This window comes from Miscanthus floridulus, chromosome 12 (assembly GCF_019320115.1).
Source record: "Miscanthus floridulus cultivar M001 chromosome 12, ASM1932011v1, whole genome shotgun sequence".
NCBI classification, from domain to species: Eukaryota; Viridiplantae; Streptophyta; class Magnoliopsida; order Poales; family Poaceae; genus Miscanthus; species Miscanthus floridulus.
The window spans coordinates 52337466-52358424 of record NC_089591.1 but is presented as its reverse complement, the minus strand read 5'-3'; the positions used below and the strand labels follow the sequence as shown (position 1 = coordinate 52358424).

At 47.4% G+C, this 20959-nt stretch overlaps 2 pseudogenes; both read right to left on the bottom strand.

Annotated features, from left to right (window-relative positions):
* The window catches only part of LOC136495344 (probably inactive leucine-rich repeat receptor-like protein kinase At5g06940), a 30374-nt pseudogene extending 21926 nt beyond the window's left edge, over positions 1–8448 (bottom strand).
* Positions 8449–10291: 1843 nt separating this feature from the next.
* On the bottom strand, positions 10292–17588 carry LOC136497029 (uncharacterized; annotated as a pseudogene).
* Between the last annotated feature and the right edge of the window lie 3371 nt (positions 17589–20959).

Here is a 20959-nt window from a genome sequence, read left to right as displayed (position 1 = left end):
GAGCTCCTACGTGCGCTAAGTATTCAAACGTGGGCTATGTGTAGCTTTAGAATGTCTAAAGCAAGCAGAGAGTGAGCTGGAATGATCTGTCTGTTGTCCGTTGTCTATCGATCTGGTTGTCCAGAGAGGGCACATCCCCTTTTATAGATGAAGGAGATGGCCTTACAAGTGAGTAGTGTGTGTGTGTGCGCGCTGCGCGCGCACTACCTAGTCTTGTTGCCCATGCCAGTCGGGTACAAGATGATTTGTCGGCGCCCATAATACTGTTGATGCCTAGATGTATGTGGTTGGTTCCATCAGTGTTCTTCTGGTATGGCAAATGTCGGCGCCTAACATACCATAGGACAAAAATCGGCGCCCACAACACTGTTCATTGTTCTGACATGTCTAGAAGGTTATAAAGTACGCTTCTGACATGACCTGACAATACTATCTTGCAGGTGTGCACGGTAAGGTCCTTGGTATTGTGGTTGACTTGAGCGCCCTATCTTACTTGCTCCGTCTGATTTTTTAGGGTCCTTATCGAGCGGGCGTCTCCATTCGGTCATTTCCTAGTCGGCTCTGACTGCACCGGTCGGAGAAGAGCTGTAAGCAGAGGAGAGGCATGTCATAGTTGGAGATGAGCGTCATTCCTTTCTTGGCTAGGCCTTCTGATCGGAGAGGCTGGGTTGGAGTCAGAGACTGAGCGTCATTCCTTCCTTGGCTAGGCTATCCAATTGGAGAGGCAGGGTCAGAGTCAGAGGCGAGCCTCGTTCCTTCCTTGGCTAGGCCTTCCGATCGAAGAGGCGGGTTAGAGTCAAAAGCGAGCATCATCCCCTCCTTGGCCAGGCCTTCTGGTCGAAGACTGGATCGCTCTTCCGGTCTGCCGTTAGGTACCTAGGCCGGCCCAGGAGTTGCAGGTCGTTCACAACATCGTCTGCTGGGCCTGAGCTTCTACTAGGAAGTAGGCCCATTAGGGACCCTGGGTTTATAAACCCGACAAGGAAAAAAACAAATTTGTTCACACCAAAATAAAAGAACAGCCTTGTTCGAACAAAACACAAGGGTTGGAACTTGTTCGATTATTACAAAAATGATCGCCCAACCTATTTAACTAACTAGCCCCTTCGGGGGAGAACTATGCCTTCTATCCTATTCGTCAGGTCCTGCGAAAGGGGAGCCATCACTGTTTCCATCTTCTCCAACTCGTGGACTTCATAACTGGGCGCGTAGCCATGGCTCATCGCCTCTAGATCGATGATGTCCCCATAATGAGAACGAGCAATCATGAAGGACTGATTGACCCTATGTGAAGGTCATTCCTCTCGAGCTGGCGCACCTGAGCCGTGATTTCGATGGCACGGGCCACAAGCGAGCTGGTCCCCTCCGACCGCACCACCTCAAGGTCATTGTAGACTACTCTAAGGGTGGCAATTAGGATACCGAGCTCGTCACTCTCTGCCTCAAGATTCCTCCTCGCCTCAGCAAGATCCACAGCGAGCCCTAGCAAAAACGCTCTCGGCCTCCAGCCACTGGGTTGTCGTACTTTTGAGCTCAGCCTAGAGGGAGCCAACCCTCTGCTATGCATCATCGCGCTCTTGACAGGCCTGGTCACGCTCTCAAAAAGCCTGGTCATGCTCCTCGCGAGCCATGCCATGTTCTTAGCGAAGCCTCTCCATCGATTAGATCAGTTCATCCCACTCCTTACGCAGCCAAGCGACTGCTACGGCATCTAGGCTTGCCCTCTTCTCTAGGGCCATGAGCTTCTCCTCGGCCCCCTAGCTTTAGATCCCTTTCCTTCTCAACCTTGCCCATAAGGTCAAGAATCCTCTGGCAGGTCTCAGCGTCCTTCTGGAGCAACTCATCTCGCTCCTTCCTGGCCCTGGTGGCTTCTTCATCATCCTTCCATGACCTCATCGATAGGTCCTCGAATGCCTTCTTAGCCTCATCAGCATCCCGATGGGCCTCAGCCACCCAGTGACTGAAAATTGGCCACCTCCTTAGCGAGGGGGGTCAGCTCAGCCACCCTCTGCTGGGTGGCAACAAGCTGAGATATTACCTCCCCGCGTAGTCATGCCTCCTTGATGAGGCGGTCCTAGGCTTTCCTTCTGTTGATGAAGGAACCAAGATTTCCCCTAGCTATGAGCTATAAGGGACTACAAAAAGATGATGGTTAGGATACAAAAAGTATATAAAGGAAGATAAGGGCAAGAAGTAGGACCAAGCAATACCCATCCAAAGGGAACAACAACATCACGCAATGCGCCCATGGCATGGTCTAGGGCCTCGAGCACGGACATGATCCCTACATTGAGGCTCGTCTGCTCCATGCTCTCTGCGGCGTCATCTAGGGTAAAAAGCACCAACGCCGGATCCTATGGATCCACCCACTGGAGCAAGGGCTCGCCCCACATGGGCGAGCCACTGCCCACCAACGTCAAGGCCTAGGGATGACTCTCCACCGGCTCCAAGCAGTCACCAACCCCTGTCGTCGTGATGTCCCCATCGGGACGCCCCCTCTGGCGACAGAAGGGGTCAATGGTGCAGACACCAACCTCTCTTCCATCACCACGACTCCTGGGGACCCTTGGCCACATCCTCCTCTATCTAGGCCCATGCCAGGCACCATCGCTTAGGCCACCAATGGCACAGGTCATGTCGGTGCCTCAGGCACCGCTGTAGTAGCGACCAGCTGTGACCCATCTATCACAGACGCCGCCACCTCCACCTACATCAATAGGGTCATGACTGACTACGCCGCGCCCACCACGGTTGGTGCCACGAGCACTGGTCGATAGCCCCATCTGTTCCGCCATCGGCAGCAGTATCACGGCCGTCACCGGCTGCTCCACAACCTTCGAAGGCACCACCATGGGCTGCGCCTGACTCACCGGTGACGTGGTCACACAGGCGCCGCTCCTACCTAAACAGGCGCGACACCAGCCGTCGGTTGCCACCTCGATTGGAGGGTGATGCTCTTCTTTGGCGCTAGCGCCAAAGGATTTCACTGTCTGCCAATGCTTCATGGGATGAAAAACATAAGTCACAATAAAATCTGACTTAAATAGGAAAAAATAGAGGAATTGATAACTCACCTCAGCATCGTCGGACGGTAGATGCATTTGGGGGGTGAACCCCCCAAACTTTGCTCTACCTCGTTGGAATGAGGTCGTTTCAAGCCCGCACCCTGCTCCTAGGCAGAGGGGCTTGCCCCTAGCAGCTCCTGGGGCACACTAGCAGAACGCCCAGCTCCTTTTGGTTCTTCAGGCACGACAATAGAGCCACCCGCCTCTATTGTCTCCTAGGTAGGCCGATGGTACATCCCTGCCCCAGCTGGCTCCCTTGATGTGCCCTCCCCTCCATGGAATGGGAAGGGTCCCAATGCCTGCAAGGATGACCAATGCCTAGTTAGCACATCCTCATTCTCTAGGTTGTCCCACTCGATATCATCGGCTATCGATTTTCTTTCTCCATCACCTCATCATCGTCACCATCATCAAAGTCATCATCATCGTCGGTGTCCTCCCCTTGCTCCCACGCCTACAGCTTACGCTGCTTCTTTCTCTTCTTGTCCTCCTTCGCCTTCCTCAGCCTGCTTGCCCTCGGCATGATTCATCGTCCTCACGGCCGAATCCCTCGGCAACGGCGCTGGGTGATCCATGAGGATGAGGTCCCTCGGCTAGGTCCTACCCCCTCAAAGTTAGTATCATGGGGTCAGAAAATCAATTGAAGAGAAGGCAAGAGAAAAGGAAACTTACAAAGACGACGTAGCCTGGCTCCGGCCACATTAGAGGGTGCCCGACACCAGGTAGACGAAGTCGAGGGTGGCACCCTGCGTCATCTCACAAAGGCTCCATCGCATCCTTGATGCATTGCGTGATCTCGAATTTGGAGAGCGTTCCCTCGGCAAGCGCCATTTCATCGAACGATGCCTCGAGCGCCATTGTGTATAGTGGGAGAGTGTGCATCAGTCAACAGCGCCACCCTCCTCGCGTGGTAAGCCCCAATGACGGCCGACCCCTTCGGCCATTCTCCTTCAAGATGTGGATGGCGGCGATATGGTCTTAGATCTTCATCTTGTCCTTCTACGCGACGCCCTACTTCCTCCACTGCTCTAGGGCCTCTTTGATCAGGTGCCCGGTGAACTCCAGCAGAGGGGCAGTGGCATCATTCTTAAGGTAGAACCACTGCGAGTGCCACCCCTTGTTGGACGTCGAGAGCCACTATGGACGGGTACTCGCCGACCCAATTGTTCCAAAGTTAGATGCTGGTGCCCCCCATCGGCATGTGTAGCTTCTGCCTACCGCTTTTTCTCCCTCTTCGTCTAGAGGTTGATAGCGAAGAAATGCCTCCACAAGTCAAAGTGGGGGCTGATCCCTAGGAATCCCTTACACAGCACGACGAACGCCGCCATGTGTTGGATCCCATTGGGATCGAGATGCTGCAGCTCAATCTTGTAGTAGTGCAGCAGCCCCTGAAGAAATTTGTGGGCGGGGGTCGTGAGCCCATGCTCGTGGAAGTGGGCGAACGACACCACGTAGCCATTGGGTGGCGACGACAAATTCCTCATTGTCGGGCAGCAACCACTCCTCAGCTGAGGTCCGTGCGCAAAGAAGACCTACGACGGACGAGCCCCTTCATTGCAGCTGGAAGGTGATGTCGAAATGGCACCACGAATTCATTAGAGGTGGGGGACGGATGGATGCAGGTCTCAACGATGGCAGAGATGCGGAGGTAGGAAACCTAAGCATTAGGCGGCGGCGGCATGGCTGTGGAGGTAGAGATGCAGGCGTGCGTACAAAACATGAAGGGCTAGCCCCTTGGTATTATAGGGGCGACTGGGTGCGAGGAAACTAACCGTCCGCCTAGATCTCCATGCCTGCCATGACCTGTCACCATGACTCGTCACGAGGAATGCACACATAGCCTATGGTTGTTCCCTCAGAAAATGTGATGAACGTTTTGCCTCCCCTAAATAGGCTACGACCCGTCACAGGTAAAAGGGATATGAAGCTAAAAAGGCTCCTACGGCCCGTCTAGGCCTAGGAGTTCGAAGGTTGGCCCACCAACGAGTTCGACAACCACTCTTGGCACCTTTAGAGTGAGGAGTGGAAAGGGATGGGCCTGCTAGCGGCCAGAACCCAGGCGCACGAGCTCCGCGGGCATCTCGGCCCACGTTCGAGTCTCGGCCAGATACGATCCATGGTTTTTCCTCGAAGAAAGGTAGAGAGCCCTCGGAACCGGTCGAATGGGCCCGAGAACTATATGGATTGACCGCTGAGAATCTGAAGTCGGCCACCAGTTGACCCAAATCGGACCCCCACGAACGAGATGCCGGGGCCCCATTCGGACTAGCCCGTTAAAAGCTCATCGAGTGCCATGATTCGTCCATAAAGGAAAATCATGGCACGGCTCAGCCCCTTCGTTTTTATCAGAAAAAACTGCTTGAGGGAAAATGGATCGCAAAGACGAGCCAATCCTCGACCGGACCCCTACTACGGCAGGGGGCTCGAGGAAAGTTGGACTCGTAAGGAGACCGAATGCGCGGTCACAGAACAACAGACCCCCGTAGGGGTCGGAATCAGGAAAGACCTTTTTCGACCCACCAAATCTCACAGTTATACCCCCAAGGGGTCCAATCTCGACGAAAGGGAATCACCGTCCCTAGGTCATGCCATGAGCGACAAAAGAAGGCCAAGGCCCTCAAAGTCCTCCCATTCGGAAAAGCCTCCGAAGGAGTATTCTACTCCTCCGTAGGCTCGGGGGCTACTAGTCGGGGACCAATACTAGGGTACCCGAAGAGGATGAGCTAATGACCATCAACATCGATTCATTCGAGCAGTCAAGAGCTCCAGTCTCGCCCGACCCCGAGGCTACGAAGGGCGGGCTCCGCCTCGCTCGACCTCCGGGGGTGGGCTCCTGCCTCGCCCGACCCTGAGGCCGCGGGCTCGCCTCGCTCAGGCCTCCGCCTCGTCCAACCCCGAGGCCGCGTGCTCTGCCTCACCCGACCTCTAGGGGAGGGCTCTGTCTCGCCCGACCCCGAGACCACGGGCTCCGCCTCGCCCGACTGGGGTCACATACCGCCGCCAACCACTCTAGGTCTAGGTGTAAGGGCCTAGGTTAAAACTCTGACACCAAGGAAGAGACCGTCACGCCCTGGTGTAACCCGTAGCCGTGATGGGCCATACCTGAGGGTTCACATCAAGAACAGCGTCGGGCGTGCCGGTGCTATTCTGCCTAACCATCGTACGAACGCTGACAGACACGTTAGTTCATCACGACGTCCGTCAGGGACAGAATGGAACGTTCATGACCGGCAGACGACACCTGCGCGTGGCGCTAGTGACGGACAGGGCCGCGACGTGGAGTTACCCCTGTTGACATCTACAAGGGTTGGCAGGACCCGCATGAAGAAGGGTCCGTTGATCCTGAATGACTTCTTCTCTTCTCCTCCGCTATAACTCATGCTTTCTCTTTGTCTATAAAAGAAAAAGTAGGACGTCCCATGGAGGGGATCGACCCATCGAGAACTGATCGAATCACCCTGAACCGATCAGAACACAAAATAAACACACAAGAATATAACACAAACACTACGGCTAGGCAACGATCGAGCTCTGAGCATCCGTTCACTCTTTCTACCTAGAGACTTGGGATCATTTTTCTCTTTCGCTCGTTTGTACCCCTACTATAAACTTGTAGTTCAGTAACACGAGCAGTAATAACGAACTTAGACGTGAAGGACTTTCTACCCAAATTCAGAATAAACCTCATATCCTCTAGACACATCATCTAAACTAGATACTTAATATTAAAAATTTACTGGTTGCTCGTAACTCGAAAGAGCCACAAATAGCCACCTGAGGCTGCTCATCCCGCCGATCTCCCGCGGCAGCTCGGACTCGAGGAACTGGTTCCTGGACAGGTCCAGGTAAAGATGGCAACGGGGAATTCCCCGTCGGAGGTTGCCTCCCCATCCCCGTCCCCGCGGGGAGAAAAAATCCCCGTCCCCGTCCCCGCCAAAGCTCACGGGGACGATTTCTCCCCCATCCCCGCCCCCACGAGGGGAAAAATCCCCGTCGGGGATCCCCGTCCCTGCATTTGTTCATCACCATTCAGGTTAATTCATCATCATTCACATGAGTTCATCGACACAATATTAGAGTACACCACGAATCACAATCCAAAAATAGCTAAATAGCAAGAAGCAGGATATTAATCATCACAAAGGTGTAGAACTAGGGTTATTGCTGTTATATATACTCAGAAGACATTGGGCCTTCGTGGGCTGGTTGGGCCATCAGGAAAGAGAGCAAAGCCTGTATATAAACGGGGCGGGGATGCGGGTATCGGGGACGGGGAATGCTCCCCCAGACCCATCCCCGCCAAACCCGACGGGGGACGTTTTCTCCCCGTTTAGATCCCCGTGGGGGCATATTTGACTCCATCCCCGTCCCCTAATAGGGGAATTCCCCGCGGGGAATCGGGGATCGGTCCCCGTTGCCATCTTTAGGTCCAGGAGGTGCAGGCCGGTGAGGTTGCCGAGCAGCACCGGGTGGAGCACGCCGGAGAGCAGGTTGCCCCCGAGGTCGAGCACCTGGAGGCCGCCGCCGAGCGCGGCGAGGCCGGCGGGCACCTGCCCCCCGATGCTGTTGCGACACGAGCGAGGTGAGCAGCGCGAGCTTGCTCCGGGAGCGGGCCCCAGAAGGCGCCCGCGCTGAGGTTGAGCGCGGCCAGCGAGGCGCACCGCGACAGCTCCAGCGGGTTGGTCTGGTTGAAGCCGTTGGACGCGAGGCTGAGCGCGACGAGCCCCGGCACGCGGCAGAGCGAGGAGGCGGACAGCTCGCCCGAGAGGCCGAGGCCCTGGAGGGAGAGGTAGATGGAGACGGTCGCGTTCGCGGCGGCTCTGGCGGTGGCGCTGGTGCAGGTGACGTGCGGCCAGTTGCAGTGCGGCGTGGAGCGCGACCAGGAGGAGAGCGCGCCCGACGGGTCCTGCAGGGACGGCTTGAAGTCGAGCAGGAGGTCTTGCGGCGTCTCTGCCGCTGATGATGATGATGCCGCCGAAGACGGCGACGTTGAGGCAGCGATCAGTAGTGAAACGAGGAAGAAGAGAGGGAGGCAGGTGGTGGCGGCGGCCATGGACGACGGATCGGAGCTGGTGAGTGTAGACGTGGAGTGTGCGAGCGTAGCTGCCATCGACTGTGTTGTGCGCCAGGCCAAAAGCAACCGGAACGCAGTCTTCACTCGCTTCATCATTCGCTTTCGCTCAACAAAATGAAAACAAACCATTCACCACTCCTCACCATCGGCTCGTCTAACCCTCGTCAACAAGATCAGCACGTCTGGTCATTGCACGAGTATACTCATCAGGGTGGTTGGGTAGTACCAGTAGTGGAGTAAACATATCACCTGCAGGACGGCAGTACATTCTGCCTTGCCGGCGAGCTCTTGCCTTTTTGCATTATTTTCGTTTGGACTTTGGGATGCTGACACTGTCACTTTTGGACTTGGGTCCAGTTTAGGGCTTGTTTAGTTGGCGAAATTATACTGGTAGCACTTTCGTTGTTATTTGATAATTAGTGTTCCAATCATAGTCTAATTAGGCTTAAAAGATTCGTCTCGTGAATTTCGTCTAAACTGTGTAATTAGTTTTATTTTTTATTTATATTTAATGCTTCATGCATGCGTCTAAAGATTCGATGTGACGGGGAATCTTAAAAAAAATTGCAAAATTTTGGGAACTAAACACTACCTTAGTTCCAGAAAATTTTATAAAATTTTTCAAGATTCCCCATCACATCGAATCTTTAGACACATGCATGAAGCATTAAATATAGATAAAAAATAAAACTAATTACACAGTTTAGTTGAAATTCACGAGACGAATCTTTTAAGCCTAATTAGTCTATGATTGGACACTAATTGCCAAATAACAATAAAAAGTGCTACAGTAGCATTTTGCAAAAAATTTCGCCATTTAAACACAGCCTTGGAGTGGCGCCTTTGTCCTGCGTGTTGGAGGCGATGTGACGTTCAGGTAGGGGCGCGTTTAGTTCGGCAAAGTTTACATAAACTTTGCATAGTGCACGATTCTTTACTGTAGCATTTCGTTTGTATTTGTGAATTATTGTCCAAACATTGACTAATTATACTCAAAAGATTCGTCTCGCAAAGTTAAAGCAAACTTGTGCAATTAGTTTTTGATTTCATCTATATTTAATACTCCTATACATATACCGTAAGTTTGATGTGACAGAAAATCTTCTTTTTATATAGTATACTTTTGAAGAACTAAACAAGGGCCAGATCCATTCCGGACGTGGCTGCAGAAACAGCAACTCTGCTTCCCGCGGAAGGCGGAGGGATATGTCAATGGAGTCACAACTCCAACTAGCAGTAGTGTTTTTACGCCTCGTCACGTAGTGAGTGATCATTGTTAGGTTGTTACTCGTTACCATTGTTCCTTGCTATAATCTAAGGGAGTGTTCGGCTGATCTTATCAATCAGCTTATTCGCTGACTTATAAGTCATGTTATAGTATTTTTTTCTCTAAAAAAATCAATCATATAAATCAGCACCGAGCGGCTTTACAGCCGGCCAAACACTCCCTAAGAACGCTACTCCACCACGACCAATGATGTTAAGGTGAAAAAAAGATATGCTTTGCTGGGAACATCGGATGGGATAGCTTTCCAAGTAGTACTAACCCAACTTCCTGTCTTCATCCTGGACTGGCAGCAATGAAAATTACCGTACAATCATAGTGAAGAGTAAACCAGACAAATGCACCCAGCAACAATCAGTAGAACAACCGCCGTGATTGATATTTTAATCCTCAGCACCAGCGGCTAATGTCACGGGGATTGTTTTTGCTCCATCCATCCACAAATTAAAGAAATACTAGCCAGACAAAATCAGCAAGCAGATACGCAGGGCGACAGTAATAGATGAGGGGGCTGCCACAGCCAACAGCGCTGATGTCCTCGTCTTCCGGTTCTCCAGTCACCTGACTTTCATGGCTCAAAGGTCAATGCGAACAGTACTTGAATTTTAGCCACCCGTGACTTCCGCTGATTCCAAGATAAAATGCACTTCTCTCCGGAGAAAACATGTACGGCAGACACCCAGGAGGCCAGGATAGACAGGGCTCCAGTTTTCTACACAAGACAGGCTGCTAAAAAAAGCATTTGAGTAGAAACACGCACAAACATTTGCTGATGTGCAGACGTGCAGTAGACAACCAAACCTCACAGGTAGAGGTCTCCATTTACAAAACTGAGACAAGAACAGTGTAGAAACAAGTAGAAGCTCGTTACTGAAACTATGGGTTTGGATATGATCACAGATCACACACACCACTTGACAAGGAAACCGTGGAGGCTAAATAATCCATCAATAAATAATAACAAATGTTGCAACGTTCCTATCGCGTTCGTCCTCTTCCTTTACTACTACTTATATATTTTACTCTCCATCCGCGAACTCCCAACAGTCAGCCAGCACAGCATGTGTGCCGATGGTGAAAAAACAGCACAGAAAACCTCTCACAGAATATTGCTCAAAGGTTGTGGTCCACAAAACCAGCCTGCTACAAACTAACATCTGCAGCTACTTAAATATTTACCAAAAGCAGCTGAATGAACTAGGAAACAGTCATCAATCACGAGCTCTTTCTGCGAGATTCATCAGGAGCTGCGGCATGCTGCAGCTGAGCAGTCATGCCATCGCACCGTCATTTGGTTTTGGCTCCGTGCGTGTGTAGGTGAAGCTTCGTGTGGTCGGGGTGACCGACTGATTGCCAGGAGCTGCAGGTGCAGTTTGACTAGGCTTTCCAGCATCTGTGGAATCAGCAGCACCGCGCTTCCACTGTAAACTCCGGGCAACACCCCTGAGTGGCAGTCGTCCACGGATTGCACCAGGAAACGTCGGCCTTGGGTATGCAGTTCTAATGAGCCTTGAAGCAAATGGTGATCCCCAAGAAGCACGGGCCAGGCCAGGCAATTGGGTTGCTTCATTGAAGCTTTTCCGAACGACCTGTGTCAAAAATGATTGGAGTACTTCTAAGATCTAGATGCTGAGAATAGATCAGAAAGAATACTCAAAAGCACAAAATCGAGAGGATATACTGCCTGAGTATAACTTCTCGTCATAATTTTACCAATATATGAAAAGGTAATAAATGCTACTGGCACATTTTTGTGCTACCATCTCATGAATAATAGAAAACACAATACACAACTCAAAATTAAATGTGCGTGCGCTTGAAGCAACTCAACTAATGACATCCCTAGACATGATAATATCTTCAACCGTAGAAAGTACTAGCAAAATCTTGACAAAGCAGCTAGGCCATGTACGTGTAGCAATCCATAAAAGTCCCTACAAAAAACCTTAGGCCATATTTGGTTCCCAAGAATTGAGAGGAATTGGAAAGTAATCTAATAGTGAAATGGAAAGCACTTTCTAGAAGATATTGGTTTCAATTCATGGGATCCAAACAGGCCCTTACTATACAATTACAAAGAAGTTAGGCCAAGGTAATATTACCTTCAAAATGCGTGACATAAATGATGTCCCGTTCAGGGTTAACGCCTGCTCTGCTGATTCTTTGTGCAAAAACTCAATATACGCTGAGCTGATCAATCAAAAGGAGAGGGAAAAAACTGAGAATATAATCTAACAAAAGCTATACTTTTTTTCAGAATTACATATAAGACTTAGAATTCATACCCAGTTGACTGACCAGTGGCACCATCAGTCACAATATGGGTCTTTAAGACCGCTCCAAACTTATTGAAGTGACGAGAAAGAGCATCTTTTGATGCACCAAAATGTACCTAAAAGAAACAGAAAAACAACTAGTAAAATCCAAGTCTTCAGCTATATGAACATAAGGGGAAAAGCAGAGGAACACTTACATTGCTAACAAAGACAGTTCTAGAATCAGGGCCACCTTCAGGTTGACCTGTAGTATTTGATCCAGCAGCTAAAGGGAAAAAAGAACAAAAACTTCCTTAATCATAAACGGGGGATTGAAAAGCAAAGAAACAACATGAAAAATGTAGTAGTTTAACAGGGTTGAAAAGATGGATGGGTCAAGTGATGTTACAATAGCGACCTTTTAAAGGAAAAAAATATATTTTTTGGTCCTCATGTCAAAGCCTAATGCACCAGAATATTAAGCAGATGCCAAATATCTGCAAATTTTTACATCATCTAGTATACAAAAAGAGTGTTTATGAAAAGAAAAAAACAAGTGCCTATCAAAACAAATTGCAGGAAAACTGATAAGGTCTCAAAGACCAATATCACTAAAAGTCAATTAATAGTAGTTTTCCTATGGTATTGTATAACTCGTAACTAGCCCTTCCAAATTCCTACTAGATTTTTTTTAATTGATATCAAGCACAACAGGAAACACGAATCAAAGCACTGCCATCATAGGCAAAAAAAAAAGGTATAAAAGGACTGTTTTCCAAACATATCTACCCAAAGTAAACCAACTAAATCAGTTATCACTCATAAAGCAAGCAGTTTTACATACCACCTGATGAAGCCTTCTGTGCTTCCAGCATTGAACTTGGCTGTATCAAATCCTGGATTATATTTTAAAAAATAGAATCAATGAAGCACAAATCACCTCAGAAAATAAAACGCAGCATCACAAAATGAACATTTATAGACAGTAAAAATGAAAGAAGAGCATGAATAAGATACAGGGCTATAGTTCAAAATTTTGATGCAGTCCTTGCCAGATGCAAGTGTATTGCAGTCCGACAAACTGATGAGAATTACTGACTACTGACCTCAACATACTTTAACAACTGACTTAACGAGTTCCATGAGTTGAATTTTGGACTCTCTGCTTGGTGTTTTGATGATTTTTGTGTAAATTGGCATGGCATGGTATGCTGGTCTGGATGCATTGACTTGAAACATTAAAGAGTAAATGACACCACAGGTACAACTTATGAGGTGGGTACATGTGGTGGGTAACTTCCTTTAACCTGTTTATATGGTTCGTGTAGGTAAAAAATCTGACAAAAAAAAGGAGCATGCACTGGCTGGGGTACCCAACTTGGGTATATGCCTAGCTTTGTTCCACTCTTGTTATAATTCTCTAGCTAGTTAGACAGATGATTTGAATGTTTTGCTCATGGTGCTAGATAGAATCTTGCATATCATTGTTCTGATTATCTGTGTTTCGTACGTTAAATTCCAGAGGAAGATGGTGTAAATGTAGTGGCTGGCAAATTAGTGCTACGTGCATCGCAGACATGACATGGTTTCCGATTTTGACCTATCATGCATAATTTAAAGAAATTTCCTTACAAATTTGAGCATATTTCAAGTTATATAAGTTTACCCACCTCGCTACTTTGCTAGTCTTGTACTGTGGTGCATTTTACTCAACTTTAAATATTTAAATTTAGGGATGACAACACCTCTAAGCACTGAACATATGATGAAATGGAATAGTTGCTAATTTTACAGTAAATCACATATATAATTTGTAGGAATAGAAGACATTAGAAAATACAGATAAAAAAACTTACTTTGGACTTATCAGTCATCATGGACATATCATTAGCATGTGCAATCTTCACACGTGATTTCCTTGCATCAGCAACCTTCTCCATTGGCACTTGAGGGTCAAATGCAATGGCATCCCTAGTTGCATGAGTTGGAAGCTTCTGTGTGTTAGTGTTACCAGAAACATTTAGGATCTTTTCAGATGGTCTTCGTCCTGAACCAGCTTGTGGCCCCTGAGCTATCAATCTTCTGCTTCTTACTTCAGAAGCTCCTCTTACATACCCCAGTACTAATGACTCTTTACCTCCACTAGCAGGCAATGCACTTCGGCGAGAACCCAGTCCATTACACCTAACTGCACTTTTGTGATCATACTCATCAATATTGGGAATAGAACCTGTAGCTTCTTCTGTTCTCCGATCACGCATGTAAACATTGCTGCCACCATGTTGATTTCTTTCATAAAATTCAACTTGATTTTCTGCTTGTATGTTATCTATATTCTCATATTCTTTGCCTTCAAGATCTTGTTCTCTACGAGCAGGTGATTGTTCAGTAGAATTTATTGTAGGCATTCTGCCCAATCTACTAAAAACACTTTCAGAAAAGCTATCCTTGAGAGCATCTTCAGCAGCCTCAGCTGCAGCTCTTAGTGCTGCTGTGGCACCTGGTATTCTCAAATCTGAATTTGTTTTCTGTAACCTAATATGAGTAATATCAAATGTGGAATCTGATGCCAATGTAGACACTACAGAACGAAGTCGCTTGGAAGCTGGTTCTGAACTAGAAGTAACTGGCTGCACAGTTCTGACAGCATCACGAACAGCAAACTGAAGAAGCCGACGTGGTGCACCAACAACTGGATGAGATGCCCTCTGGAAAAGTGTAAAAAAATATTATTAAAAAAAGAACAAGGAAAGGGCAGGGGAAATAAGGAAGTTACTTCCATTGAGATCTTACAGCAGTTCATAGATCACATCAGTAATGGTATAATAATAAACAAGATAAAGCACACAACCATATTTCGAAAGACATTAAAACATTATCACAAACAAAATAAACAAGATAAAGCACACAACCATATTTCAAAAGAAATTAAAACATCATCACAAACAACAAAGAAAAAGGGCTGGGCGGAAAAGGAAGTTACTTCCATTGAGAGAACTTACAGAGCTTTTAAAATATATGTAGTTGTGGACAAGCTAATTAGTCCATAAAAAAAATAAAGTAATTAGCTTGTCCTAAACATCACGTAATTTAAAACAGAGTGAGAAATAAAGAAGATAATAAAGCACACAACCATTGAACCATATTTTTCTTAAAATTGGCCAAGCACTATAGTCAATCACTCTTTTGTAGATTTCTCGAATATATAAATATTTGATTCACAGATTATCCTCACCTCTTATGAACACCTAACCCCCACATGACTGCATATCGACATGGAATCAATTTCTACGTGACCAAATGGCAGAATTACCCATTTGTGGTAACAGTCAGTTTTGACATCAATCTAGATTCAAATGTAGAGGATGTTAAGCTTCTACTTGCATAGTTTAGATAGAGGGTTCCAAAATACTCCCTCCAGAGTCCAGACACAAATAAGTGATTTTTGGACATTCCCACAATCTTCAAAACTCAACTTTCACTAGTACATTTTATCATAAGATAATCATAAAACAGAGTAAAAGAGTAATCTTACGAAACTACATTTCAAGACAAATCTACTCATATCATTTTTAACTATCCAAACTCAACCCATAAAAAGTAGAACACAACCAAAGATTGAAACAGCTGACTTAAGACAACCCAAAACATCACTTATTTGTGACTAGAGAAAGCACATGCTATAAAATGGAACAGAGGATGCATATCATTATTGGTAGCTGTTATCTTCTTGCTAGTAGGACCTAAAACCTGTAGCTTGGAGTTTGAAACCTGATCATGTACTGCCTTTATTAGGACAATGTGATGAGCTTTCACCCTTTCCTTTCGACTTGCACAATCTGGTGTGTATGTTATAATCAGGTTATAGGATTTCCATTATTGGGACAAACTACAATTTTTTTAGAATACCATACTAACAATCATGAAAAGCAATACAGTGGAACATTCAAATTATATTGGGGCAGACACACAGAAAGGGCAAATGCAGATAATGCTACTGCCACTTAACAGAATGCAATGACTTATATAAGTTACCCCCAAGGTTTTATTTATGGCTTCACCAGAGATGAGAACATTATGTTCTAGTTATAAAACCCAAACAGACTACATGTGGTGTAAACAGGGAAATGCACTCTGTTCCATATGTAGGCAGTAATATTGACACAGAAATAGAAATCTATTGCACTATAAGAATTTAGCATATTTTGAAGACTATAATAGAGTAAGAGACATAAAGCTAGGCATATTCATATGTTTTCATATGAGACCATCTGTTATGAAAGACAATTAGCAAATGCATATACAAAACGAAGAAATGGGAGATGCTGTGAATGTTGCTCAGATATGCAAAATAAAAAGCATGTACTAAAGAGGATTAGAAACCTTGGTAGACCGCGCATCTGCGTCTCTGCTCCTCTTTCTGTGGTTACGCATGTCAGGAGAGCGGGTTCGTCTTACAGAATGTGATTTATGAAAAGCCCTTTCATCTGCATGTGATTCATGAAAATCTTTTTCCTCTGCAGTGAGAAACATTGGCTACAACGCTTCTAAGAGGAACTGCTTCTGATTGACCTTGACCAATTGATCCCCAATCTCTTTTTTGATTACCCCAATCCCTTTTTTGATGGATTACCGCTGTCTTCTGGGTTTCAGCTTCAGGTTCATGATTCACTAGTATGCTGCTTGTCACACTGTGAACAGGCAATCCTCTGGCAGCACTGCGAGTGCTTCTAGCATCATCTTTAGAAGAGCCAGCTTTAGGCTGAACATATAGGTGCAAATTTGAGGACAGATGATCCCATAACCTGCAAGATTGTACATAAATTCATGGTGTTGTCAGAGGAAATGCATGGTACATGAAAAGGAAATGAAACAGGAAAGGTTCAGGTGAACGAAGATAACCAGGATACAAATGCATCATTGTCATCGCCTAAAAAAACCTGTAGCTCCTTGGCAGCCTCATCCTTGCGTCTTCCATTTCTTAGCAACACTACAACATACTCCTGAGCAACAACAATATTTAGATAGATAATCAATAATAATGGGTTATGGATTTGCTACAGCAAGAAAAGAACAACCCTAATACCAACAATATGTCCATCACACTATTGAAAACTGAAAGAAAGCAACCAGGTACTTTAACCTCCACTCCGGACACGCGAGAGGTGCTAAAAGGTGCACAACAATCCAAACACACTTCCTTCAAAATCACTGTGTAGCTGATTGCATGGGCAGCCAAATGTCAGCTATCCCCACTACACAATCCAACCAATATCTAAAACGTGGGGTGGGGGATCGTGTGCCTCCAATCTCCAGAGCATATGAACCACGCTAAACCCCATAACATGCCCACAGCCTATACGATCCTAAAGGAAAGCAATACCCAATGTCCGATTCGAAACGAGATTCCGCAAAATCCAGAGAGCCGCGCGCGCGCCGCCCGCCGCCCGCTACGGAACCGCATTCCACAGATGGGCATGTGCGACGCTAGGGTTTTAGCAACGGATCGGGTATCGCGCCGCGGTATGGGAGTGGGAGAGGGAAGGAGGGGGCGCTCACGGCAAGGGTGTCGTCGGAGTAGTCGCCCATGAGCTCCCTGAGCTTCTCCTTGACGCGGTCCTGCAGCATCGTCACCCCCTCGCCGGTGAAGTTCGCCTTGAACGTCCGATCCTCGCCGCCGTCCATGGTGGAACCCTAGCGCCACAGCCCCCACAGTTTGAGGCGGCGAACGTGGCCGCGTCGTACGGTCGCGTACGAGGCTGAAGCGGATACGGCGGGGAAGGGCGGCACCCGAACGCCAGCGGCGTCGGGTTCTGGACTCCTCTCTGGAGTTTGGACCGTCGCGGGGACGGTCCCTTGTGCGGTGCGGCCGTGCGCGTGTGGGGAGAGAAGGGAGGTTGCTTGCTGTGGTGAAGTTCTCTCGTGCGATTTTGGGCCTGATCCCTGGACGAACTGATGCGGCGTACGCGCGTACGGCGGCATCCGGGCGGGTCCGGTCGCAGGCCAGCGGGCTCCCCCGGTTTGATAACTGGCAGTGCCTTGGGCTACGGCAAACGAGATTTGTCAGGCCAGCGGTTCCGGAGATGGGTTTCCCTTAGTTTAGCGGGCCGGCCGGGGCCAATGCATCTATGCAGGGCTCATCAATGGACGCGCAATTGTTTCCCACGGGCCTAGACACGCCTGAACGTGTAAACGGTCCAACCCGTCCGGCCCGACAAGACAAAAAGAAACTATGTCGCAAAAAAAAACTCATTTTTGTGCGAAACCAAAAAATCGTTCGCTGGTTTAAAAAAAAAATCGTTCGCTTCATGAAAACCAGCAAGGTTGTTCTCGCAAATAGCAGGAACACGTAGCTTGGTTTACTGCAACACTATTAGTCGACTGTACTGTGCGTTGTTACGGACAAAATGTACGCAGAATTCAATCACCAGATAAACGACTTTCCGTCGATGGCAAAAAAAAAAACATTTAGTCTCAATTTCAAATTCTAAACCGAGACTAAAAAAAGGTACGGGACCTTTAGTCATAATTCGTAATGCTAGGACTAATTCCACCCTTTAGTCCTGGTTTGTAACGGTTATCGAGAAGTGTCAGTGTTAGAAGCTTCAGTCCCGGTTTGAAACACGAACCCGGATTAAAAGTATGACTTTTAGTCTTGGTATGAGACACGAACCCAGACTAAATGTACCTTTAATCTCGGTTTGTGTCTCAGATCCGGAGTAAAGGTGCCTCCAGAGTGAATTTAAAAGAAAAAGAGTATCTTATCTAAGTCAGATGTGTGGTGGGAGTTGAGATTGCAACGCGCACAAGGGCTAAAGTGGAAGATCTTGAGTTCAAATCTTCCACCGCCACACCTTTAGTCCCGGATTGCTAATCCTAGTCTTAGTTCTGGGAAACCGGGACTAAAGGGAGTTAGGAATCGGCACTAAAGCTAGCTTCTTCTACTGGTACTAAAGCTAGCTTCTTCTACTGGTGCATGATATAACATTTTTATATTTGTGTCGGGTTCATAAACCCGGGGTCTCTCATGGACTGACTTTCCAACAAAAGGCTCGGCCCAGCAGATAACGTTGCGAACGACGCGCAACTCCTAGGCTGGCCCAAATACCTAAAACGACAGGCCAGAAGGGCGATCCAATCTTCGACCGGGATGTCTGGCCGAGGACGAACGACGCCCAGCTTCCGACTCCGGCCCACCTCTCCGACCGAAAGGCCTCACTAAGGAGGAACAACGCTCGCTTCCGGCTCCAGCCCGCCTCCGGACGGCATCAACGACCAGAAGGCCTGGCCAAACACCGCTTCCGACTCCGACCTGCGTCTCCGACCGGGGATGCGCCGAACCTTTGTTTACAGCTCTTCTCCGACTGGCGCAATTAGAGCCAACTAGGACCAACCGATCGGGGACGTCCGCTCGGTGAGGACCAAGAAACGGATGGAGCAAGTAAGGCAGGGCACTCAAGTCAACCGCAATACCAAGGACCGTACCCTGTACACCTGCAGGACAGTACCCTGCAACCTTCCTGGCATGTCAGAACCCAAGCAGTGTTATGGGCGCCGACATTTTTCCTACAGTATTATGGGCGCCATCAACTCCCATACCACATAAACACGGTAGGGCTCCCCCCCCCCCACATGCCTCTAGACACCAACAGTGTTGCGGGCGGCGACATTTGCCATACCAGACGAACATGGTAAAACCCCCTACATACCTCTGGGCATCAACAGTGTGACAGGCACCGACGTCTGCCATACCTAGAGGAAGACGACGAAACCTCCCATATACATCTGATAACAACAGTGTTATGGCCGCCTACCATCATCTTGTACCCTGACGGCGTGAGCAACAAGACTTGGTAGTATACGTACTTTTCTCTTCTCGCCTATAAGGTCGTCCCCTTCATCTATAAAAAGGAATGCGCTCTCTCACAACAGATAGATCCCTCAGTTCACCTACATCGATCAGTTCACTCACACACCACAACAGAACCACTAGGTTCAAATCTCGAGCACATGCTCGAACACTTAGCACATAGCGGAGCTCCATCACTCTCGGCCTCCAGACCAAAGTCCGATCGGACCTCTTTGTACCCCCATCTTTCTTCCTTCCGTTTGTAACCCCACAGCAAACTTCGAGCACCTGGGCTCAGGAATAAAGTCACCTGACAGACTCAAACTGGACTGTAGGGCATGTTGCCTGAGCCTAGTATAAAACCTGTGTCATTGAGTGCTAGGCCACCTCCTGATCACAACGTTACAGCAAAACTATAAATATTTACGTGTTGGTCACTTTCTGCACCGACAATGTATTTGTTATATTTTCCTTGCCATAACATTGTTAGTATATGTTTGATGTTTGATACCTTTTTCTTGCCATGATCATTTTTCATGTGTGTAATATTTTTTATCCTTTCAAGCGAGCCAATACCAAAGTCTACTCTATTCATGAACAGAAGTTTTTTGAAGTACCACCAAAGTGCAACCTATTCACGCAAAAGTTTTTTTTTTGAAGTATTGCTAATCATTAACCTTAGAAGCAAGGAAACATTAGAAATAAAAACATCACCTTACAAATAAATATTCAATCATGCATATTATAACAAAAGTACATAAATGTAAGATATCAAACATCTACTAAATAAAAGACAATAGCTTTTTTTATGTTAGGACCCTTTTTGTAGATAATATTTTTCATGTATGTACCATTAATCGTTGTGTTCTTTTTCTTCTTCTTACCATCAACTAGGATGACAAGTGGTACAAACGACCATGAGACAACAATGGTTCAGGTAAATACACAGCGGTATTATGGATAGTCTGTCTTTGTGCCTTTGTGACCGTCATGGCAATGTGGAGACTAACGTGAAACTTCTCTTAAACTGAAATGAAAACACCCCGCCGTCAAAGGGGCATAAGGGCATACGTGGTACCAAATTTCGCTTTCTAGTATGGCCCCACCATCAATTTCCGCATCGATGGTATTTTGTCAGAACCCAAACCACTAGTCTCGTCTGTTTCAAAGTTTGTTCACAAGATCGATGTTAGTAAGCAATATGATCGGGCACCCCATTTTAAGCTTTGACACGTGGGGAGGAAGCCTGTTGGGAGTCAAAAACTTGGATGGGTAGTAGTTATGCGGATCATCCACCGTACCATCGAAGCTATGATACACCGTTTTCATCGATTGTTGGATTTCATCAACTATCAATCTTCACAACTCGTTAATCGGCTATAGCTCCGTTATAACCCACTATTTAAAACACTAGCTCGGGCTAATTAGCTG